Genomic DNA, 24,981 nt, shown 5'->3' with positions numbered 1-24,981 from the left:
AGAAATGTTGTCCCTTCAAGTGGACTGCTGAATAATAGGAGACTTTAATGCCAACTGGCCAGTGGAGGACCACTGCCACAAATAGAGTAACATTCTTATCAACCTGGAGCTGTGGTTTATGAATGTGGTTTCTGGGAACCCCCTCTATATTTCTACAAGGAGTAAGTTGTCGATGAATTAATATCCATCAACTTGTATTAATTACACATATGATTTAGTGATACACATGCCAAGCCTCCTTAGAAATAATAGCCCCTTATCCCTCTCATGGACTTGCTTGTCAGATGGCCATATATCTGGTGATATATAAGCTATCACGTGGGTCTAAATTTCATGGAGCTGTGTAGGGTATCACTTTCAGGACAAACAGTAGTCTTTTAAGATCTGTAGATTCCTATTCCTCTCTGTTAAAAAAGAAAAAGAAAAAAGGCTTTTGCCTCATATATTTTATGTTTCTCATGTGTTTTTCCTTTCAACTTCCTCTTCCTATTTTTAGGAAATAATTGCTTGTTTAATTCCTATCTAGGTCATGAACTTCAAGAGGAATAGTGCCTTTGTGTAATTATTCATGGTCATATTCCCAGTGCTAAAAAGGGTTCCTGAGATATGAACACTTGTCAGCACATATTTATTGAATGAATGTAACTAAAATAAATAATAATTGATCCTCTTCATGATTTGCATATATTGTAAAAAGATTCTTCTACATAAAATCAGTTGGTGTTGGCTCTGGGGACAGATTTTAGCTAGTTTTCTCACTTGTCTGTACTTCTGAGCAAGTAAGTAACATTAATATAATAACTGCATATCATTATTGAAACTTTCAGATAAATACAAAATTATTAATGGCAAACCAGAAAACACAGAACTTTTTAAAAAGAGAGTAGTAAATAAAGTACTGTGTGAGATGTTATATTGTACTGAATAAAACGGAAAATCTCTGCTTAACACTCTGTGATATTTCATGATGCAATAGAGGTATTTTGTTTTGCCACCCTGATTTTTGTGGGGCCCTGCCCAAGAAAATATTCACTTGCAGCCTGTGTTACAGAATTTGGAAGAAGTCCAGAGTATAATATTTTGGTAACACTAAAGCATAAGAAAAGCAGGGGAAAATTCTTTCTGCCACTCTTGTTTTTTGGCCAACTCTGTAGCTTATCTTTTCTTCTCTATACTAGAAGAAAACTAAGTTACAACTGGGTGTATATTTCACAAAAGAAAAACTCCTTGAAGGAAAAGTAACTCAGTCTATAATCTATGTTGTCAACACCCTCATTTCTTCATGCTTTATTCCTCCTACTGCAGCTGTCAGTTATGGAATGCCTAACAAGTGCCCCACACTGCAACATGCCCTGTGTATGTATGTACTGAGCCTAAATTGAAAACATCATAGGAAGTGGTGACACTACCATTATTTTATAGATGAATGTCGGAGAAGCTGAGTTGTTAGCTCAGCTGGTAAAAACTAGAGTTGGAATTCAAGTTCAGGCCCTCTGGATACCAAGTCCACAGTCTTGGTGGTTGGGATGGGGTGTCCTTGCTAACTTCTTGAGGCTCAGTCTCAGTGTGGCTGGAAGGAGGAGTTTTTCTGCTTCCCATATTCCTCAAAAAAAAAAACCCTCCGGGGAAGGGGACTCTATGGTGGCTGATAGTAGCGAGATGGTCTAGATGAGGATATTTTAGAGTAAGACTATATGAAAAACAGTAAAATACCTTGGAGCCCAGTTAGGTAAACCACAAACCTAGATATAGTTCCACCAACTTTTGTTTTTTAACAGCTTTATTGAGGTATAATCTAGATACCATAAAATTCACCCATTTTAAGTGTACTGTTCAAACAAATTGTAATAGATGTATAGAGTAATACAACCTTTAAGATCTATGGATGTTCAAAAGGCTCTGGCTTCCTCTCCTTCATTAGCCCATCATATTGGGGTGGGAGAATCCTCCAATTAAGATTTAAGTCTTTATCAGAGATACAAGCCACTGAGACAATATTTTAAATTTGTGCTTTTTTCCCTTCTCCAGTAAATTATATTCCTTGCTTTTTATTCAGTTAGGAATTCTTTTTTATCTATCTATCTATCTATCTATCTATCCACCTATCTACCTACCTACCTCTCTGTCTTTTTAGGGTCTCCCCTGCAGCACAAGGAGGTTCCCAGGCTAGGGGTTGATTCAGAGCTGCAGCTGCTGGCCTATTCCACAGCCACAACAACTCAGGATGTGAGCCATATCTATACCACAGCTCATGGCAATGCTGGATCCTTAACCCACTGAGCGAGGCCAGGGATTGAACCCACATCCTCGTGGATACTAGTGGGGTTTGTTAACCACTGAGCCACAGTGGGAACTCCCTGGCCCATATTTTCTAACGGCACCCAATCCAGGGCAAAAATCACATTTTCTTGACCCTTCCATGAAATCACCTCACACAAACCCAAATCCTATGACAAGCTCCTCTCAATACCCTTTACTAAGATGCCTGCACTCACAGTTCCACGTAGTTGCTGTCTCTCATTGCAGTGAGCCAATGAGTCTGACTTGGCTTGACTACCAGCCTATCCCTTGTCATTTTTGCTTGGGGGCATTGGCATTAGTGCTGGAGGTAAAACAGATGTTGTTTCAACTCATATTGAGCTTGCTTTCTTGTTAGAGAGACAGACATTAACAACAATTAGCTAATTAGTGGAGAACTGCTTAGGAAATCAATGCTTTGCAAAAGCATCCTGTATTCCTGTGCAGCAGGGGTCTGGAAGCTTCACTGAGGAAATATCTCTTGAGCTGAGAGGTGAGGATAATAAGGGACTGATGTGAAGAGTCAAGGGAAAGAACTTGAACTTGGAGAAAGGGTGAACTTGCTCTGGAGATTGGGAGAGAAGACTAATAGGAACAGAGGGCAGGGTGGGGAAGGGGGCAAATGGGGTAGGTTTTAGAGGTTCTGGATGCTGAATATGGATTGATTGATTTTTGCATGTATTTTTTATTAATGAATTTTATTACATTTATAGTTGTGCAATGATCATCTCAACCAAATTATAGCATTTCCATCCCAAACCCCCAGCGCATCCCCCCACACCCCAGCCTGTCTCATTTGGAAACCATAAGTTTTTCAGAGTCTGTGAATCAGTATCTGTTCTGCAAAGACATTCATTGTGTCCTCATGTCCTCTTTTAAAATTCCGCATGTAAATGATAGCATTTGATGTTGGTGTCTCATTGTCTGACTGACTTCACTTAGCATGATAATTTCTAGGTCCATCCATGTTGCTGCAAATGCCATTATTTCTTTCCTTTTAATGGCTTAGTAATATTCCATTGTGTATATATACCACATCTTCTTTATCTACTCCTCTGTTGATGGACATTTGGGTTGTTTCCTTGTCCTGGCTATTGTATGTGGTGCTGCAATGAACATTGGAGTACATATAGCTTTTCTAGCCATGGTTTTCTCTGGATAGATGCCCAAGAGTGAGATTACTGGATCAAATGGTAATTCTAGTTTTAGTTTTCTGAGGCATCTCCATACTGTTTTCCACAGTGGTTGCACCAGTTTACATTCCCACCAACAGTATAATAGGGTTCCCTTTTCTCCACACCCTCTCCAGCACTTACTCTTTGTAGAAATTTTGATGATGGCCATTCTGGCTGGTAAAAGATGGTACCTCATCGTGGTTTTGATTTGCATTTCTCTAATAATGAGTGATATTGAACATCTTTTCATGTTTTTTGGGGCCATCTGTATGTCTTCTTTGGAGAATCATCTGTTTAGATCTTCTGCCCATTTTTTGATGGGTTGGTTTGTTTTTTTGGTATTGAGCTCCAGAAGGAATTTATACATTTTGGAGAGTAATCCCTTGTCAGTTGCTTCATTTGCAAATATTTTCTCCCATTCTGTGGGCTAACTATTGCAGAGATTTCCTTGACTACATGTATTTATTTTCTCATAAATTAAAACATTATTTTTGCATGTCAAGATACTTTCTGTTGTTGACATAATGGTAAAAGTGCTTTGGACATGAAGCTGTGAAAATCTGTCTTAGGATATAATCTCTTACTAGTTAAAGCACCTGAGGAAAATACATAAAATGCTCTGAACCTCAGCTTCCTATTATATGGACATAACACTTCACTGGATTTTTCTGAGAAATCAATGAGGGGGTATCTTTGAAAGAATCTTGCACAATAGTTGCTTTGCAAAGTAACTGATTTAGAGAATGAATGCAATGAAAGTGTTTGCCCCAGGTGAATTAAAGAAAGCAGGAGAGATTTATTATAGGAAATATTGGCAATTGTTATTACTATGATTCCTTTTAGAAGCTGTATTGCTTGACTACCTGAGGCATCAGGCAGAGTTTATGTCTTCTATCACAATATGACATGTAATGTTTGGCAGTATATTGTATTCTGCTATATCTGCAATTTATTTGGGGAAAGAGTTTGTATGATGAGTTCTGTAGTAAAGTAAGCAGTATTGAATTTTTCCTTCAATTCCTCTAGGCCGTGCTTTTTATTGGCTTACTTTTTTTTTATTTTTCAAGCCATCGTGTGAACAATGATGAAAGTAAAGACGATTCATTGAAAACAGAGAACACAGATGTTTAGGGAGTGGGTAATGTCTTAGGGCAAATAATTCATTTACTTCTTTTGATTGTCAAATTTTGTATTTTATTTGGAAGCACTTTGCCTTGAGAGTTACTATTTTATTCGCGTGTATGTCTGTGTTCTCTTTAGAAATGGTGATAACCTCATAGTATTAAGTGATGCAGTTTGATACATGTTGTCATTTTGCTTTGGCTAGAGAAGGAAAGAGAATGGTGGTAAAGGCCCTTTTGCTAAACATTCTTAAACCAAATAGAAATCTAAAGTGATGATTATATGTAATAAATGAATTACAGCAAATGTTCATCTGAAAACAATAACACCAACAAAGAAAGTTGCTGGTCACAGAGCCCCATAGTATAAGCCAAAATTCCTAGGGGCCTAGAATTTAGGTAGTAAATATCCTGACTCAAATAATCTCATCTCTGATGACATGATTTTATTAATGAGCTGCATAATAAACATTTTTAAGGGGAAGGAACTCATTTCTAGTTAGGATGTTGGAGAAGGTTCAGGAGCTTTCTCTACATTCAGCTGTCAAAGATTTGTGCTCCAGGTAGATTATCTTTTAGTAGAATTCTTATTCAAGCTGAGAAATGAGTGAGATAAACTACATTCCATAAAGAACCTCTACTACAAAACAGTTAAAAACACTGGAAAATATATGTGAAGTATCTCTTCAAATACATTGCTGAGGTGGCCAGAATGCAAGAGGGATCCTTGAAGCCCAAAGTGAAAAGGAAGCTGAAATCTAGAGATGTAAGAATACAGTTCTAGGGCTGCTGTGATCTGTCCCAAGATACCTTCTCATCATGGATATCTGTGAACTCTGTGAACTTCTGTTTTGACGGCAATAGAGGCATGATGGAAAGGTAACAATACATAGAACCTATGTTTGGTGGGGAATGTGAAAATGACCATCCCTCTACTGCCAAACGCTGGGACCCTCAAGGTGAGCGGAGGATGAGCAACAGGGAAAGTGATTTGTCTCAAAAGTTGACAATGCATAGAGGGGAAAAGTAGAAGTTTCTTTTGTAACTTATAACCACAGTCCAGCCCTCCCATGAGTTAGCAGGTCAAATTTATATTAACAGGTTTCAAAAGCCCCTAAAGCCTAAAATTTATTTTGTAGATGTCCATAAGATACTTACAGAAGCAGAATCATCTTCAAAAACCAAAAGGAGCCCAGGAACCAGTCACATATGTTCCAGATAAGGTTTCCTAATCCCAGTGTCTTTATCATCATTGACAGGAGTAGTGAGATACTATTGGTGCTCATCACCATGGTCACGCCAGGTCCACAGCAATTCAGATGTCCCAGGTCATCTCTCATCCAATTAGGCTTCATACACCATGAGGTTCTTCACCTATAGCACTCTTCCCCCTCCATCTTTTAAAAATTTTTTGAACCAGAAATAACTGCCATATGATACTTATTTTTCTTGTATATTTGTATGTTACCCTCACCAAAATCTAAATTTCATAAGGGAAATACATTTTAAGTTTGCTACCTTACCTTATCTCTTTTGCCTAAAACAAAACCTGGTACCAAGGGGATTTTCAATAAATAGTTTAGATAAATAAAAAGGTATAACTTCTAGAAATATATAATAATTGAAAGTGTAAAGATGGAGGTAAACTGTAGATTAGATACAGGTAAAGAGAATATTAACAAACTGGATGGTGAAAACTGAGGAAATTATCCAGACCAGCAGAGAGAACAGCCATTTTAGCTATTGTTCACACAAAAACAGTCCATGGGCTGGATTTGGCATGCACTGTAGTTTGCTGATTCCTGTTTTAGGTGGTGAAGTCAGAGAGAAGCTTATCTGTGGTCACGGTCCACAGACATGGCTAGGTCACTGCTTTCCTGAGAAGAAAAGACCTGCTTCTTTCATCTATTCTACACCTAGATGATCAACAGAGTGACATCCACTTGTAACTTCTTGTTTGGAGTACTAAGAAGAAGGTGTGTCACTTATATGAATGTTACAAAGTAGCAAGTAGACAAAGTTGCCCATGACTTAAAGCAGGATATAATGATGCATAAGACTGCTATGGTGCGGATTTAGTCCCTGGCCCAGGAACGTCCACATGCCATGGGTGTGGCCAAGAAAAAAAAAAAGACACTGAAAAATGTCCCATTCTAAGGTTCTTCTCCTTGTAACCTTATACTGCCAATATCTTGGCAATGCTGATCAAGGCCTTTTATTAACAGATTCTCAAATTAACACCATTGTCAGGTTCAGTTTTCTTCACTGAAAAAGTAAGGCTTGTCACAGGTAATTTACTCCTCAGACTTTGGGACAGGGTTTTCTACCCCTGGTGCAAGTACTCTTGGAAATTACTTTGACATCTCTTATGATACATAGCACTGAATTTTAATTATTTGCTAAAATGTTTTTCTTTAAAGAAAGTTTCTTGATGACATGTATTTTATATTATTCATCTGTGTGTTCTCTGACCCAGCATGTGTAATTGTGTGTGTGTGTGAGTTACTAAGAAAGCTAATATTCCTCTTACAATATTTAGGAAGGAGAAGGATTAGAAAGGAACCAGGGAAAGAATAAGATTATGTCTTTGTGGAAGCCTTGTTTCCATATGTATCTAGCTTTAGGTACATGTTCAGTCACTTTGGTAGGAATTTATTCATGCAACATAATGTAACTAAAGGGTTGACATTTTTTTTTAATAGGCAGCCAGATGGTAAATATTTTAGACTTTGCAGTCAAATAGTCCCTATCACCACTGCTCAAATCTGTCCTGGTCAGTGAAATCAGGTATCTATGATATGTGAATGAGTGGACATGGCTATATTCTAGTAAACTTTATTTGCAAAGAGGTAGCATGTTGAATTTAGCCCCTGGACTGTTATTGGCTAAGTTCTATCCTAGAGAAAAGGAAGGGAGGGAACCAACTCACTTTAGCCATGTGTTTGTCATAGGACCTGCCCCTCTTAGTCACAATTCCAGAGTTCATAATTCTTTCTTTAGTAGTGTTCTAAAGGTCTGGACATTGAAATGTGTTTTATACTGTCTCATTTTCTACCTCCTTTGCACCAGGTCTGTCTACCCAACACCATTTATTATCTTTTTTTTTTTTTTTTTTGCTTTTCTAAATTTTTTTTTAGGGCCACACCTGCAGCATATGGAAGTTCCCAGGCTAGGGGTCAAATCAGACCTACTGCCATCAGTCTACGCCACAGCCACAGCAATGCGGGATCCAAGCCACATCTGTGACCTACACCATAGCTCAGGGCAATGCTGGAACCTTAACACACCGAGCGATGGAATGGAACCCGCATCCTCATGGATCCTAGTTGGGTTCATTAACTGCTGAGCCACAAAGGGAACTTCCTATCCTATTTTTAACATGTTAAGGTTTATCTCTTTCCTAGGAGATAGCCAACACTTTGAGAACTGAAATGTAAGTGGGTGCTAGTGTGGTATTTTGCTAGCCACTGTCTCTCCTTTCCTCCTTCAATCAGGTATTATATATCTTTTTATTCCGTGAACACTCTTAAACAATGTTAATATCAAGGATTACCAAAACAAAGTCAGCCTGATTAGCCCTTGAAGACTTTTTTTTTTTTAATTTAGTCACATAGAAAAAAGTTTAAGAGTATGGAATATGGAATTATCCAAACCTGGATTCAATTCCTGGCTCTGCCATTTACTAGAAATGAGACTTTGACCAATGACTTCACCTCTTTAAATCTCAGCTGCTCCATTTGTAAAAGAGGGACCTTGTGGTGCCTTATCATTAGATTGTTGTGCAAACCACAGAAAATTATTCTTGGGAAGCACTTAGCACAGTGCCTGGTCTGTAGGAAGAGCTTGGTAAATGTCACCTATTACCATTGCCAATGCAATATCATTAAAGAATTAACAGGCTATCCCTGGCATGTTCATGCCATCAAGACTGTAACAGTCTAAAGTTATAGGCATTCTTTTTTGTTTGTTTTTTGCTTTTTTTTCCCTGGATAGATTGCTTTATAAAATCAATCTCTCTTCCAAGAAAATAGGAGCATCTAGTTAACTAATTAAAAGTTTTCGATAGTGTTGTCAGAGGTCAGAAGAGACCTGTATCACACATGGGCAAATGTGTTCACAGACCAAATAAGTCAAAAATAGGAGCAGTTTAACCTAATAAAGAACTGATCATTTTGAAGCAGAGTAACTTTTGTCCATCCTGATATTGTGGGTTTGTTTTGTATGCATTCTAAGCATAAGTGACACAGAATATTCAGCCACTTTTGGAGGAAGGCATAAACATAAAACTGAAACAGTGTAAGCTGTAAATTTTCAATGACCACTGAAAGTAAATCTCTCCTTACTTTCTAAGTATGGATCCCCAAAGAGCCTATTTTTTCCTCTCACTGTTTGGATAATATCCTCAAAGAATGGCTCTTTGGATTTTTATTTCTAACCTTTAGTGTGTAAAAGACACTTGCCCAAATCATATACACATATATGTCTCAAATTGGTTCATATGTCTGTACCTAATCTGCTAGAGTTAGGAGTTATCCTGTGCATATTAACATGTATATGTATCTCTTCATATTTTATATAGCCAAGTGCAACATCTGAAAGGGAAACAGAAGGAAAGGAGAATTACAGCTCTAAGATACTTTCTGGTGGGCTAGAAGTGGAGACGAAGCTATTAATATCTCTCTTAAAGTAAGCTTTCTATTCTTACATCATAAACTTCTGTTTTATATCTTGACATTACCTTTTATCTTACAGTGTCTTTTCCTCTGTTTGCATTTATCTTGTATGATATTATATATTAGTAATGATATTGGAAATGTGTGTAGGAACTTTGTGGGTATCATGTAAAACTAACAGCCACCCTATTCAATTTGATGTTAAACTGAAACTAACTTAGTTTCCTTAGTCTCAGTTTACTCTCTAAGAATCAGAAATCAATTTGTCTTTTTTTTTTTGTCTTTTTAGGGCTGCACCCTCAGTATATGGAAGTTTTAGGCTAGGGGTCAAATCAGAACTGTAGCTGCCAGCCTGTGCCACAGCCACAGCAATGCCAGATCCAAGCCACGTCTGTGACCTACACCATAGCTCACAGCAACACTGGATCCTTAACCCACTGATCAGGCCAGGGATCAAACCTGCATCCTCATGGATACTAGTCAGATTCATTTCCTCTGAGCCATGGTGGAAACTCCTGTCTGGTTTTAATATTACTCATTTCTCTTGGTATAAAACTAGATTAGGTAAAATTCATTGTCATTTTCAACACACCTCCTGTTGGAATTATTAGTCTACTCAGATGCTGTCAAGAAGCTGCAGGTGATCACAGGCCTATGGTTTCATGACACAAAATAATTGATCTAAAAGTGAACCATTTGGTCAAACATTTATGAGTAGGTGGCTCTTGACATAGAATAAAATTAAGTAAACTTTGAGGTGATCCAATAAATGCTCTTTCTCCTCTCTCCATGTTTTTTCTTGAGGTAGAAACTGGGCTTAGGCCTGGAAGACAGTTTGTATAGAGAGATTTTGTATGATTAAATGGAAATCAATATTTATGCATAAAGGAAGGATTCAGCTAGTAATTATTTTATTCTCCAACCTCTTGTATTATAAGTTATGGATTCGACTTTTTTTATTATTGAATAACTAGTTTTTTTAAAAAGGCCAGAGCATTGATGAATAATTCTTATAATACTTCTACAGAAGAACTGATACTATTTTCTATGTATCAGTTTTACAAATTTCCATTTCTATTTGGTGTAAATTTTTTCAGGAATCCATTTTATGCTTTGTTACCTTTACAGGTGCAGCAAAAAATGGGATTGCACTTTACATCTGACCATCTTCACTTCAGTGGGAAATTTCTGCTTCCAGAGACACAAGGTCATAGCTCTCCCTCTCTCACCTGTTGACTCTGAGTGGAAGGATTCTTGGCAAATTTCTTCACATATGCTTAGCATTTAGAATAATGTCCTTAACTGTCATGTCCAAGTTTTCTAGGTTTGGTGTTTTTATAAGGAACTCAGAAATTATGAATGCATCTCACTCTTACAAGATGAAATCCAGTGGGTACTTTTAAGTCAAGGCCTTTTGCAATCAAGGATTCTCCCCCATGAACTTAGAACTAGACTTTCAGGTACACTCCATGCCTGCAGCCCATGAATTCACAGCTGGGCTCCCAGGTGCGGAGTCCTTGCTCTCCCCTTTGCTGGCCTCAACCCATTTATAAAATTAAGACCTTCCCACCCATCCCAGGCCTGCCTTCTCCCTCTTGAGTCCAACCTCCTATCATGCTTATTCTCCACATGGTGATTTCCGTGGACTTTTATTCTTTTTTTTCTTTTTTTTTTTTGTCTTTTTAGGGCTGCACCCAGGGCATATGGAAGTTCCCAGTCTAGGGGTCCAATCCCAGCTGCTGCCATTGGCCTACACAACAGCCACAGTAACGTGGGATCCGAGCCACATCTGTGACCTGCACCACAGCTCATGGCAATGCCGGATCCTTAACCCACTGAGCAAGGCCAGGAATCGAACCTGCATCTTCATGGATGCAGTGGGTTAGTTAACCACTGAGCCACGACGGGAATACTTGGGACTTTTATCCTTTACTACCACTTTAACAATTATTTTCAGTTACATACACCACGTATATCCTTATTTACTTAATAGATTTATTTCTAAGTTATTAGTTATTTATGAAGCCAACTTTATGTCATTATAGCACAATTTAAAAATCTATACAAGTTGCTCTTAGCGAAAGTAAATATAAAAGTTAACATAATGAAGTGTTATGGGAAATCTTAGGGTTTACCATGTGCCAGGTTCTGTGTTGGTATCTGCATGTAACTTCATAACATCTCCTCATGGATTCCTTCCTGAAACATACATGCAGATTCCTTTGTAACTAGAATACTTGTTATTATGGGTCTACCATGTTCCAGACACTGGGAATAAGGTGAAAGACAAAAAAAAAAGGTTTGTGTGTTTGCTGCCCACTGAGGGGAAAAAAACAAAACAGATACAAAAATAAGTGAGCACCCCCCCCCAAAAAAATCAGAAAGTAGTGCCTTAAAAAGAAGATATGGGGATAGTGACTAAGATGTTGATGCCATTATTATTTGCATCTACAGATGAGGAAAGTAAAAACTAAGTGTCTTAAGTAACCTACCTAAGGTCACATAAATAGCAAACAATGGCGCCAGGCTTCCTCCAACCAGCTTGAGAACATAGGTATCTCATTCATTCGCGGGATCCCAACATTGCAAGCAGCGCCTGGGTCCATATCAATTCCTGTTCCTGTTTTCTGGAATAAACTGATAGTACTACAAGGAGTACTCGAAACCCTTTACATCCTTTCAGGTTTTCTTCTTCATCCTCTCACGTGCATGTTTATTCATTTTCCAATTAACCAGGAAAAATTAGCAATCCTCATAAAATGATGCATTCCTAAATAGAGATTTTTGTGGACTCTGAGAGCAAATAAAGGAATCATACATTTCATTTAGGTGAATGCAAGAGCTAAACATTAAAGTTATAAATTATGATGAGTGTGATGCTACAGAATGGCATCCTTTTAGCTTTTCTTGTCATTAACTTAGGTAAATGGTGGGTCTCTTTGCATGTATAAGCGGTCACATTCTGCAAGGCAAGAGTTCCACCCTTTAAATATATGGCTAAATACCTAAAAAAAATTATAATGCTGTGGTTAAACTGGATTATGCTGAAGCATCATTCAAGAGAGCAAAGGTACTTTATCAGTGGAGTGTGGGATTTTTAGGTTTGAGGATAGCGCTCTCTGCTGGTGATCAACAGTATCTTTTTTTCCTTAATATATTTTCTTTTTTAAAAAATTTTTTAAATTTTATTTTCCCACTTAATATATTTTCTATGTTCTATTCAAATGGAAACATAATACAAAACTTATCCTGGAAATCAAATTTTTAAAAAGTAGATCAGTGAAACATGTCTTGAGGTGAGGTTTAGGTAAGGTAAATTCCTATCCATTTCTTACATACATGAAGTTCGAGAATAATTTGTAAAATGCTCTGAAAACAAAATTAAGTGTGTTAAGTGTCTTAATATTAAAGTAATTGCTTATAAATATTTACATCATGTGGATGAAATATGTTTTTAATCCAGAAGCAATTCTGCACATGTTTTAAGGTTTGCATACCCTTATCAGGAATTGGTGGTTTAACAGTTGGCTGTTATTTACTGAAAATGAGCGTGTTCATTACTTTGGATCATTTTCATTTTTCTTTCCAGCTTCTCATCCTCTCTTCCTACAACTTAAACCTAATGTGCACACAGGCTGTAGGCGGTTTATTCCTAGGGTCCTATAATTGGCCTCTCCACATAATGGCTTTGCTTGGAGCTCTTTCTATGATATGACATGCTTAGTGGGCTTCTCATGGCAACTTCATAGCCAAAATAACATTTCCATGCTTTCCTGGTGTCAAATGGATATCGAGTCTAAAAATGTGAAGAAACCATTCCAGTTCTGGGCTCACATTCAGATCAATTTACTTTAAACCAAACACAAACTGAATCTGATGTTCATTTTCACAAATAATTGTTGAAAGCCAACTTTATGCAGATTGCCTTGGAAATCATATTTACTTAATAGAAGAAATAACATAAGGCTCCATGAAGTGATTCTATCTCAGCATCGATTTTTTTAAAAAGTGAATATAAATATATTATTTTGTGCATAAAACAGTAATCTACACAGAATTAAATCTCTGTATTTGTGCCATTTTTAGGAAACTAATATATTCATAACTTTTTAAATGATGTGATGTCAGCTAGCTGGGAAAGACAACCAGTTCTTAACACAGATATAGCAAAGATATTACATAGTCTTAAACATCCATCCTTCTGTGAGCCACTTATGATACGGAAATTTAGATTCTTAAAAGAAGTACTTACAGTAAAGCAAACTGCTGAAATGGTGACCCTTTCACAGACTGGCCTTAGAATGAATGTGCAGCTATCGCCATCTAGTGGTCATATGCAGAAGATAAGACCAAAACCCCGTTTCCACAGCCTTCTGTTATTTCCTAAGATAAATCGTACACTGAGATGAAATATAAAGACTATAGTCTATTTGTTCTTTAAATTAAAGTTTAAAAAGTTTCAATCATTTACAAAGTAAGTGAAAATTTATGCAGAGCAATATAGATTATTAAAACTTCTAATAGTACTAAATTTTATTATTTTTTCCTTGCAGTTTTGTTGAGATGTAATTGACACAAGTGCCCTATAAGTGTAAGGAATACAGAATAATGATTTGACTTGCATGTATCCTGAAATAATTACCATGACAAGTTCAATGAACATCCATCATCTCATTAAAAATTAACGAACAAAAATTCCTTGTGACGAGAACTCTTAGGACTTAAATGTTAGCAATTTTCATATGTAACATATGGTAGTGATAATGATATTAATCGTGTTGTACATTATATACCTGTTTCTTCTCTATCTTATAACTGGAAGTTTGTACCTTGGAACACCCATGATTTTATTTGCTATCTCCTTGTGTCACTTCCTCTGTGAAGCCTTCCCTGATTTCTCCCAGCACAGTTAGTCATTTCTCACTCTTAGATGCCATGGTATGAAATTCCTTGATGGAAATGGCAAACTGTCAAGAAAATCAGGAACTTTGGAACCAAGCGTGCCTAGGTTCTAATGCCTGTTCTAACTCTGTGACTGGAGGCACGACACACAACCTCTCTGAACTTCAGCTGCTCTGTTTTTTCCAAGACAAAAGCCGTGATCGTAATCCACAGCAGGTTGTTGTGAATATGGTAGGGGCTCATGGAGGGCCTGGGAGGCTTATGAATGGCTACTGTTTTTATACTTCTGCATTGACTCTTATTAAAGAACCAAAATGTTAGTGTTTTTTCATAGTTTTGTTCTGTTATGTTTTGTTTTCCTCCCAAATCAACCTTGAGTTCCTGGAGGGAAGAAGCTCCCTTAATCATCTTGGTCCTAGATGTCTAGACAAGCCTGGCCCAGGGTGAATGTTTGCAGAATGCGTGCAGTGCACCCCATCTTGCCAGCCAGGCTGTAGTTTCATGAAGTTAGGGGCTGAGGACTAGACTTCTTTATATTCCTTGTGATTAGTAATTCCTAGCATGGAACTTAGACTAGCTGATTAGCATGTGAATGATGACTCAGATTGATATGCTGTAAATTGTCCGTTCACTTAGTCATCCAGCTAAGTATTCATGTCATTCAGCTAATTAATGAAGCTCTACTTCAGGTATATATTGAACAGCACTCCCAATTTTTTCTTCATTTTCCATTTCCCATAAAATTTCAACTCCTTGGTTCTATTGTTCCTTGCTTAATCATCACTAATAGCATCACTCTTAAATCTCTATGAAATTCATCTCTGAAAAGTAGCACAGTTTTTTTTTTTTCTTTTTTAGTTCCCAAATGTTGCAATGTCCTATGCGGTTTATTTGCAAAAAAAAATGACCATCTCCTGGCTGAAATGAGATTGATGAGGCTTACTGTCAATTTGTAGGACTTGAAATTTCTTTGGGGGAATCTATCAAGTGGCCTACTTCATTCAGATATATAGAATTTTCTTCCTTTGTTTGTTAGCTGTCCCACCTGGAGCAAGAAGCATAGGATGTGAAGGAAGTTTCCATGGCACAGTTGCTGGGTGAGTCCCTCCCTGTCTTGCAGTGGCTCACTCATTTCAAAGTTAAGTATAGGAGTTCCCATTGTGGCTCAGCGGGCTAAGAACCTGACATAGTCTTTGTGAGGATGCAGGTTCGATCCCAGGCCTTGCTCGGTGGGTTTGACCCACTGAGTGAGTGTTTTGACCTAGCTGCGTGTCCAGTAAAGTGATTTATTGTGTCCACCCCTCTAAAAGGAGTCTGTTACTAAGTCCTTCCTCACCAGAGGCAGAAGCTATGAGGTTGATAAAAGAACTTGCCATATTCAACACCCCTTGAAATTTTTGAGAAGTCATTAAGGAGTGGTTTTCCATGGAATTAGAGACCCTGTAACTGCAGATGCAAGCTTCCGCTACAGAAATATTGTTTGTATGACTTTGGTAATGGTAACTCCCATTTATACTGAGTTTATACCATGCTGAGCAGGTACTAAGTGATTTATGGTATTACCTGGTTTAATAGCAATGACATCTGTAGGAAGTGACAATTATCCTTTCTCTTTCATTGATGGGCAATGGGTTCAGCGAGCTTATGTAACTTACCCATGTCACAGGATAGCAGGTAATTTTAGGGACAAAATTCAGATCCAGGTTGAATCTACAAAATACTTAAAAAACACATTACCTTGCTCAAGCAGTAATACGATGTAGTGAGGAGAGCTCTGGGCGGGTCTAACTAGGGGGTTTGTGTTCAGGGCTTACTGTGTGTTCTGGCTGCTCGTTTAAGACTTGTGGAGAGACACGTTTATGTTCCTCATGTTACAGACCAGGCATCTGAAGCACAGAGGGGTGACACAGCTCACCCAAGTCACATGACTAGTGAGCTGTGGCGCTGAGCCCAGTCTGGCTGTTTAGTCTCATCTAGTGATGATCCCATCAGAGACCTGGGTTTCAGTCTCCACAGGGGTATTTTCTAGGCAGTTACTGGGCAACTAACTCACTTAACAAATCCAAGTCTTGATCTCCTCGCTTGTAAACTAGTGATCCTACTTGTTTTATCCTTTTTAGAAGCCTTCTACGGAAAATAAGATACTTGTGTACAAATGCTTTTTAGGTTTCTAGAGCATTATAAAATATAATTAATTATTGGAGTTCAGCAGAAACAAACCCAACTATTACCATTGCAATGCAGGTTCGATCCCTGGCCTCTTTCAGTGGGTTGAGGATCCCATGTTGCCATGGCTGTGATGTTGGCCAGAAACTGTAGCTCAGATTTGACTCCTAGCCTGGGAACTTCCATATGCTGCAGGTGCGGCTCTAAAAAGACAAAAAAAAAATATATATATATATCTATATATCTATATATACACATACACACACACACAATATATATATATACACACACACACGTACATATATTACATATATAGTTATATATACATAATATGTATATATACACATAATATATATTATATACAACTATGTAATACATTATATAGTTATATGTATATAACTATATTTTATTAGTTATATTTATAATATATATTTGCATGCATATAACTATAGTATGTAATATATATATAACTATTGCTGCTATTATTCAGTCCTGTGCAGTGTGCAAACTAATGTAATATACACGTATTACAGAATCAACCTTTTGCTTATTTTCCTATAACTCTTCGCAAAACAAATAAATCAGCACACAAACAAATGCCTAGTGAATTTGACTATTTTGAAATTAATGGAGTATAATTTTAGGAATAGACAAAAGCTTGACATGAATGTAAAAGTTTGCATATATGAGGGGTTTTTTTTTTTTGCTTTTTTTTTTTTTTTGCCACATCTATAGCATGTGGATGTTCCCAGGCCAGGGATCTAACCTGCACCACAGCAATGACCCTGGCCACTACAGTGACAATGCCAAATCCTTAACCAGTGCGGTGCCACAAAGGAATCCCTATATAGACTGTAGAGGGAGCAATCACATTTTTAGCGCTTTTAATTATAATTCTCAATGCTAACTAAGTGATTTGTCATTCCTTGTCCTTTTTTGCTAGAATTGAATCATCTCAGGGCATTTAAGGATGAATTTGATGAGTGGTACAGCTTCTGCTCAGAATCGAGTAGTATATGTGGCAATTAATTTATAAAATTTGGGGGGGAAAAAAAATGACAGACAGTGATGCACTGAAGTTAATACTGCATTCCTTAAGACCATGCTGTATTCTGTCTTTGGCCTGAATGGTGTAATTCCCTGGAAAAATGAAAAAGTATTTGCAGAGGTATAGAAAATCATCCACTGTCTGCTGTTGTGGCCAACTGAACTGGTGTGTAGCTGATACACAGGACAGAGTGCGTTATTCCCAAATCAGTGAAAGGCCCATGTGTATGATGTACCTTAACTGCTTGTGGCTCTGAACTTCGGGGCCAAAGCCAAGCCTTCCTCTTATTGGGGTTTCCCTTGTGCTTTGAACATTTCTTCTCTCAGCCCACTCTCTGTCCTAATCACCCTCATTCATTCATTCCACATTCGTTTCACTAAACATAACATTGTCAAGTCATGGCGACATGAAGATGAAATACTGTGTGGTTTTTAGCCTTGGGGAAGCAGGAGGGAAGGAATAAGGGCAGAAGGAAGAGACGGAGACTTAAATCTCAATGAATGCCTGTTAGGTGGCAGGTGGTAACTTGGATTGCTTAATTCATGAACCCTTTTTATCATCCTAAGAACTTATGAGGTAGATATCTTGATCCTTCTGTTCAGACCCGGAAATTAAAATGATTAAGGTTGATGCTCAGAGAGTTGCTTGGGTATTCACCACCATTTTTGACATCTCAGCTCATAGGCTACCCTGTCCTGACCTTACAGACAGGTTTAGTCTGAGCACTGTTGGTGACAAGCAATGGAAACTCATTCCTAAGTGGCTTAGTGGAAAAAAAACTGATATTTATGATCTATTGCCTCAAACAACCATAAAGTTCTGAAATGTGTTAGCCTCAGACGCTTCCTGAACTCTCTTTCAACTCGTTCTCTCGGTTTGGCTTCATTCTGCTGATTGTCCTCCATGTGATAAGTGGAAGAAGAGCTTGGCTGCCTGCAGTTCTAGGCTTGCGTCATCTCAGTTTAGCAAGTTGAAAAGACAATGGGACCCTCAGAAAAATGTGGTACCTCTCCCAACAAGAGGAATTTATATAGTCTTCCTTTGTTTTTTTTTTTAATTTATTGAGGTAACATTAGTTTATAACATGTATAAGTTTCATGTGTACAATATTATATTTCTGCTTCTGTATATACTATAGCATGCTCACCCCAAGTTTAATTTCCATCCATCACCATACAGTTGAGCCCTTTACCTATTTTTCCCTCCCCCACTTCCCTTCCTCTATGGTAACCCCCTCTGGAACGCAGAGGTGCATATATCTTTTCAAATTGGTGCCTAATTTTCTTTGGATTAATATTCAGAAGTGAAATAGCTGGATTGTATGATAGTTCTCTTATTTTTTCGAGGAATCTTCCTGCTCTTTTCCATAGTGGCCGCACCAATTTACATTCTCACCAACAGTATGTGGGGCTTCCCTTTTCTCCCCATCCTTGCCAAACACTTGTTATTTTTTGCCTTTGTTGATAATAGCCATTCTAACCGGTGTGAGAGAATATCTCATTGTGCATTTCACAAATAATCAGTGATACTGAACATCTTTTCATATGCCTGTTGACCATCTGTATGTCCTCTTTGGAAAAATGTCTAGTCAGCTCCTCTGCCCTTTTTAAATCTGGGTTTTTTGTTGTTATTGAGTTGTATGCATTCTTTATATACTTTAGATTTTGTACCCTCAACTTTCACTGTATTCATATGTTATCTCAATAGTTTTTTGTAAAATCATGTCATCTGCATATAGTGAACATTTTACTTCCTTCCAATTCGTATGCTTTTTATTTCTTGCCTATTTTCTCAGGCTAAGACTTTGAACACTGTGTTGAGTAAGAGCGCCAAAAATGGGCAGCCTTATCTTGTTCCTGATTTAAAAGGATAACTTTCAGTTCTTTATGGTTAAGCTGTTTGTTGTGGGTTTGTCACATATGGGCTTTAATATATTGAAGTATATCCCTTCTCTACCCATTTTATTGAGAGTTTTTAACACAAACGAGTGTTGAATTTTGTCAAGTGTATACCGTTATTCGAACTCATGCACAGGATATGACTTGATTTGACCCAAGAAGTAAAGTGTTTCTTTTCTGGAAAACAGATTTAGACACACACAGTGTGTGATTCACAATGCTTTTTTTTTTTTCCCCCGTTTCCTCTGGGATCAGGGAAGCCTATGCCAGCTGGAGACTCTGCCATCAGATTCCCTGAATGAATTCATTGAGCAGAGTGTCTGTGTTGACTCAGGATGGAAGTGTCACATGAAGGAAAACTGTATTTTGCTATTTTGAGCTGCTGAGATTTTTCTGGTTGATTATTATTACATTACCAGGCATTCTCTGGCTAGTAGTAGACTAGGTAAGGATACTAGTCTATCTAGCTCAGGCATTATGCTCATCTGTTGTGCATTGACTATGGCCAGATAGTTGGTATACTGTGGGTAACCAGGCTGACTCAGGATACCAATTCTTCAGCCACATTTGGGATACTGTAACTGGCACACCCTTCCCAGGACAGCACTTGTTGTGGGGGGAAGGGTTCCCAGTAGAAATGATAGTATACAGGCAAATGGTTATCAAAATTAGAACTGTGGGTGCTCTAATTAGCACTGTATATCTTTCTAATTTTTGTCAGAGTTTGTATTAATGCATTTACATGTGGGATTGATTTTTGGATTAATACTTAGTTTTTCTACCAGAATATCAACTCCAAGAGAATAGGAATGCAATTATATGCTTAGCATAGTGCCTGGTGCAGAATCAACACCCAGTGTTGAGTGATCAAATACATGTTTAAAAAATGAACAGTTAATGGGGGAGGAAAATATTCAGGGTTTTTTTTTTCCATATTTTAAAGCACAGAATATCTCCAATATAATTTCAGCTCTATGTGAGGTGTTATAATGGGAAGGTGAGAGAATTCATGAGAAGATCAGCAACTTGGGAGTCAAATAGTCTTGGGAGCTGATCTTAGCTCTGCCATATGCAAGGACGATGTACAAGTTAACCATTTAGATTCTCAACTTATCATCTTTAACAGTTGGTTAATTACATCATAGGGGGTTGTGAGAATAAAGGACAAAGAAAATATAAAGCACTTCATATGGGACCTGAAACATACTGAGTCCTCCCATGGCAACATAAATGAGAAGGCATCTAGCACTAATTGGAGAGACTAGGATTCAAAGAAGAGAAGGTTTCTCAGTTGGAGTTTGATGAAATGGAATTCAAATGGTAGAGAAGAGTACAGTGCAGGAAGAAGAGCTAATGTGTACATATATAAAGTAAAGTGGTGCTGATAAACAATTCCTAATTAGAAGAATTAGTCATTTGTTTGAATTTGAGATTTAAAGATGAGTTGGGAGTGATGAAAGATGAGGCTGAAGTCTTCTGTAGCAAGGAAATATAGAAGTTTTATATATATATGTGTGTGTGTGTATATATATAAAACATATGTAACATATAATGTCTATATATAAATGTAGAAGTTTTATGTATAATTATCTATCTATATCATGTATTCACTCATTTGTTGGATTTACTTCCACTTGGCAGACTTGGCTTTCCAAGTTCTAAAGCTAGAAACATAATCCTTATTCCTATGTAGTCACTGTTTGTCATATGAGGCCTTCTTTGATAAAAGCTAGAGTAATGACTCTCAATCCTGGTATTAAACATCTCAATCTGGAACTTAAACAATAAACACAGTACCTGGACACAACAGCTATACCCAATGAATCAAACTCTCTTGGAGACACCCACTGTTATAGCTTTCATAACATGACAGATCAGATAAAAACAAATATTGGCAAGAGTGAGGAGAAATTGGAACCCTCCTATATTGCTGATAGGATTATAAAATGGGACATCTACTTTTGAAAAGGATCTTGCAGTTTCTCAAAAGGTTGAACATAGGGTTAGCCAATGACCCAGAGATTTCAATCCTAGATATGTATCAAAAGAAATAAAAAGATACATCCACACAAAAGCATGTATATGAATGGTAATGTTAGCATCACTTCTTTTTGTCTTTTTGCTATTTCTTGGGCCGCTCCCGCGGCATATGGAGGTTCCCAGGCTAGGGGTCCAATCGGAGCTGTAGCCACCGGCCCACGCCAGAGCCACAGCAACGTGGGATCCGAGCCGCGTCTGCGACCTACACCACAGCTCATGGCAATGTCAGATCCTTAACCCACTGAGCAAGGGCAGGGACCGAACCCGCAACCTCATGGTTCCTAGTCAGATTCGTTAACCACTGCGCCACGACGGGAACTCCAGCATCACTTCTAATAGCCAAAAAGTGGAAACAACCCAAGTGTCTATCAACTGATAAATGGATCAATCAAATGTGGTTTATCAATACAACTGAGTACTCTTTGTAGATAAAAGAAGGACGGCTTTGGAATATTGTCAATAAAAAGAATTTTTATTTATGCTAGAACATGGATAAAACTTATGCTAAGTCAGAGAGGCCAAATACAAATGGTGTGATGTTGTGTGATTCCATTTACATGAAATGACCCACATTGGCAAATCCATAGAGACAAAAACTAGGTTTGTGATGATTTAGGGCTTGGGGGAAAGGAGGATTGGAAATGATAACTCCTGAATATGGAGATTTTTTAGTCATGAAAATATTCTAAAATTGCAGTGGTTACACAGCCCTGTAAATATACTAAATCCATTGAATTGGATGCTTTAAATTGCATGGTATGTTAATTATTTTCCAGCAGAAGGATAGTCTCTGGATAAAAGGTCTGAGCATCTGCAGATTTTCTTAAAGCTCTCCAGATGATTCTAATATAGAGCAGGCGTTTACTGTTTTAGATGGACCAAACTAATCTACCTCCACTGTTGAATATACTGTTTAAACAACCTGTTGTTTGGGAGGGGGTAGGTGGATGGGGGCAGTCAGCAATATATCTTCATAGTTCAAGAACAATTTCATTCTGGCCTTACATCAGCTAATTTAGCTTAAAAGACCATTTGGATGCAAGAAATGACACTTGGTCATGAGGTTTGGCAATATTAAATTAATGTCAACTCAGCATTGACTCAAAAGTAATTGATCGCATTTACTCTGATAAAGAGTAGAAGGAAGGGAAATTTAAGCATAGTCATAAGATCAATGAAAATGCTGTGCAAAGAAGCCAGGAGTGTACTTGATAAATTTTGCATTTGTACTTGACATAGTTGAATTTTCATCAGATTGTTCCAAATGAAAATTTATCTTCAGGGATAAAGTGTTTGGCCTTATGGTTACCCTCTTGAGGCTTTTGACATCTACATATATATTTTTTCACATTGAAAATATGTTATTATATCTGGTTTCTAGAAGACATTTTTGTGGAAGTGTTTCTGTGTTTGGCAGGTTGACATCTTAGAATATGAACATGTCAAAGATAAAACCACTGGGCTTCATAGCATTGTTTCAATCTAATTTATAAAATTAAATTTTAATTTAAAATATAAAATATAAATACATTTATTTTTAAATCAGAAAATGTTTTCTCTAGATTTAAGAATACTTCATTTAGACATGAAAGTTTTTGGTCACTCGAAAGGTTTTTAAGATGCTGTTACCCATTAAATAGTAAGTCACAAGATTTATTGGAGTCATAGATGTTTTTATATATGGTATGCATACAGACACAGACATATATATGTGTGTGTATATATAAATGGCTTTATATATATGACTTTGAGTAAATAATTATTTCTACAAAGCTTATTATGAAAAATAGCAGCCCTTTCCCCCAATTTTTCAACTCAGTTTACTACTTATTTGGTCAAATAATAGAGATATGCTGTTAACTTCCTGATCTTTCAGTTTTGGGTATTATCTGCTGACTCACTATAGTGACAATGGGAATTTAGCTCTCTTGACCTGTTTTCCTCCACATGGTCATTTATAATACTTTAATCTTTCTACTGTAAATACAGGATCATTTTTTCAGCATTTATATTAAGAGGGCTGTAAACACTGCTGTCTGGAGACCCACACTTAGGTTTCCTTTCTTTTTCATTCTTTTGGTTCCCTGGAGATGCTATTTCCTTTTTTATCTTCTCTAGTTTTAAATGTGTTTATTACTAATTTATCTTTAAACGGTCACCCAATTTTCTAATGCATGGAATATCTTTCTATTTCTTTACATCTTCTTTAATTTCCTTGATTGTTTTATAGTTTTCGGCATATAAGTCCTTTACCTCCTTGGTCAGGTGTATTCCCAGGTATTTGACATTTATTTATTTTTTTTAATTTAGTGTGTATTTTTCAGTCCTAAAATTGTTTTTCTATCTTCTGTTTCTTTGCCGTTATGTGCAATTTCTTTGCTTGGATTTCCTAGCTTTCATTTGTTTTGAGCATGTATTTAATTGTTTATTGACACATTTTTAGAATGTCTTCATTAGAATCCTTGTCAGATAATTCTAACATATTTGTCATTGCAGTATTAAAATCTGTTGACTATCTTTTTTCATTCCATGTGAGCTGTTCCTTGTTCTTGGAATGATGAATGGTTTCCATTTGAAATCTGGATATTAAGGGTATTATGCTATGAGACTCTGGAGCTTATTTAAATTCTGTGTTTTATTAGACTTTTCCTGACACTTTTCCTGTGAATGAAAGGGGGCAACAGAAGCCCAAGTTCTCCACTCAGTCTCTGTTGACACCTACAAGGAGGTGGCCTCCTCATTACTACTGGTCAGAGTAGAGACAAGCCCTTATTTTTTTTTTTAAATGTTTAGCAGGACTTTCTAAAAGTTTTGTTTTTGTTTTGTCTTGTTTTTGGCTGTGCCTGTGGCATGTGGAAGTTCCTGGGTCAGGGATCAAACCCACAGCACCTCAGGGACCTGAGCAATAGCAGTGACAACACTGGATCCTTAACTTTCTGTGCCACAAGGAAATATATAAAAGCTTTTGTCTTGCTAAGTTTCTCTTCCCTGGTCCTTTGGATAAAGAAAGCAAGATTCACTTGGGGCTTTATATGTTCGTGCCTTTTGGCATATCTGGGTTGTTTGCTTCTCCATCTCTCAGTCTGGGATATCTGAGACAAAATGAAAACCCAGGGAATGCACCACCATGTCATTCCTTGAGTTTTTAGGTTCCTAACCAGCCTGTCTTCTCTTTACTTTCAGAATCTTGTTATATTGTTATGCATATGGTGTCCAGAGTTCTTAGTTGTGCCTGGCAGGCAGAGTAGGGAAACAGAGTTCTCTTGTGGCTCACCATGTAGTCTCTGCCATGGCTCTGGTCACTGCTGTAGCTTGAGTTTGATTCCTAACCCAGGAACTTTTGCATGCTGTGGGCACAACCTGAAAAAAAATAAAAGAAATAAGAAAAGAAAAGAAAAAAAATAGGGAGAAAGATGTCTACTCCATCTTTCTAGAAGTAGAAGTCATCTTTTTTTTTAAACTTATTTTTTTCATTGAAATACATTTGCTGTGCAATATCATATAAGTTATCAGATGTACAATACAGTAATTCACAATTTTAAAGGTTATACTCCATTTATAGTTATTATAAAATATTGGCTGTAGTCCCCATGTTGTTTAGTGTATCCTTATAGCTTATTTTATACCTAATAGTTTGTGCTCTGAATCCCCTGCCTCTAT

At 37.3% G+C, this 24,981-nt stretch overlaps 1 protein-coding gene and 2 long non-coding RNA genes across 3 annotated transcripts in view; all 3 read left to right on the top strand.

The window, feature by feature from the left end:
* KCNIP4 (potassium voltage-gated channel interacting protein 4) overlaps nucleotides 1–24,981 on the top strand; it is a 1,134,443-nt gene that overhangs the window by 140,603 nt on the left and 968,859 nt on the right. The gene's annotated exons all lie outside the window — the stretch shown is intronic.
* On the top strand, nucleotides 7,836–16,470 carry LOC110261969. The gene is made up of 3 exons (XR_002346373.1): nucleotides 7,836–9,280; nucleotides 10,396–10,474; nucleotides 13,821–16,470. It is a non-coding gene; the product is annotated as an uncharacterized LOC110261969 (long non-coding RNA).
* On the top strand, nucleotides 11,055–11,635 carry LOC110261968. Its single transcript, XR_002346372.1, has 2 exons — nucleotides 11,055–11,412; nucleotides 11,484–11,635. It is a non-coding gene; the product is annotated as an uncharacterized LOC110261968 (long non-coding RNA).

Source organism: Sus scrofa, chromosome 8 (genome assembly GCF_000003025.6).
Source record: "Sus scrofa isolate TJ Tabasco breed Duroc chromosome 8, Sscrofa11.1, whole genome shotgun sequence".
Classification (NCBI taxonomy): domain Eukaryota; kingdom Metazoa; phylum Chordata; class Mammalia; order Artiodactyla; family Suidae; genus Sus; species Sus scrofa.
This window is presented reverse-complemented; position numbering and strand designations above follow the sequence as displayed.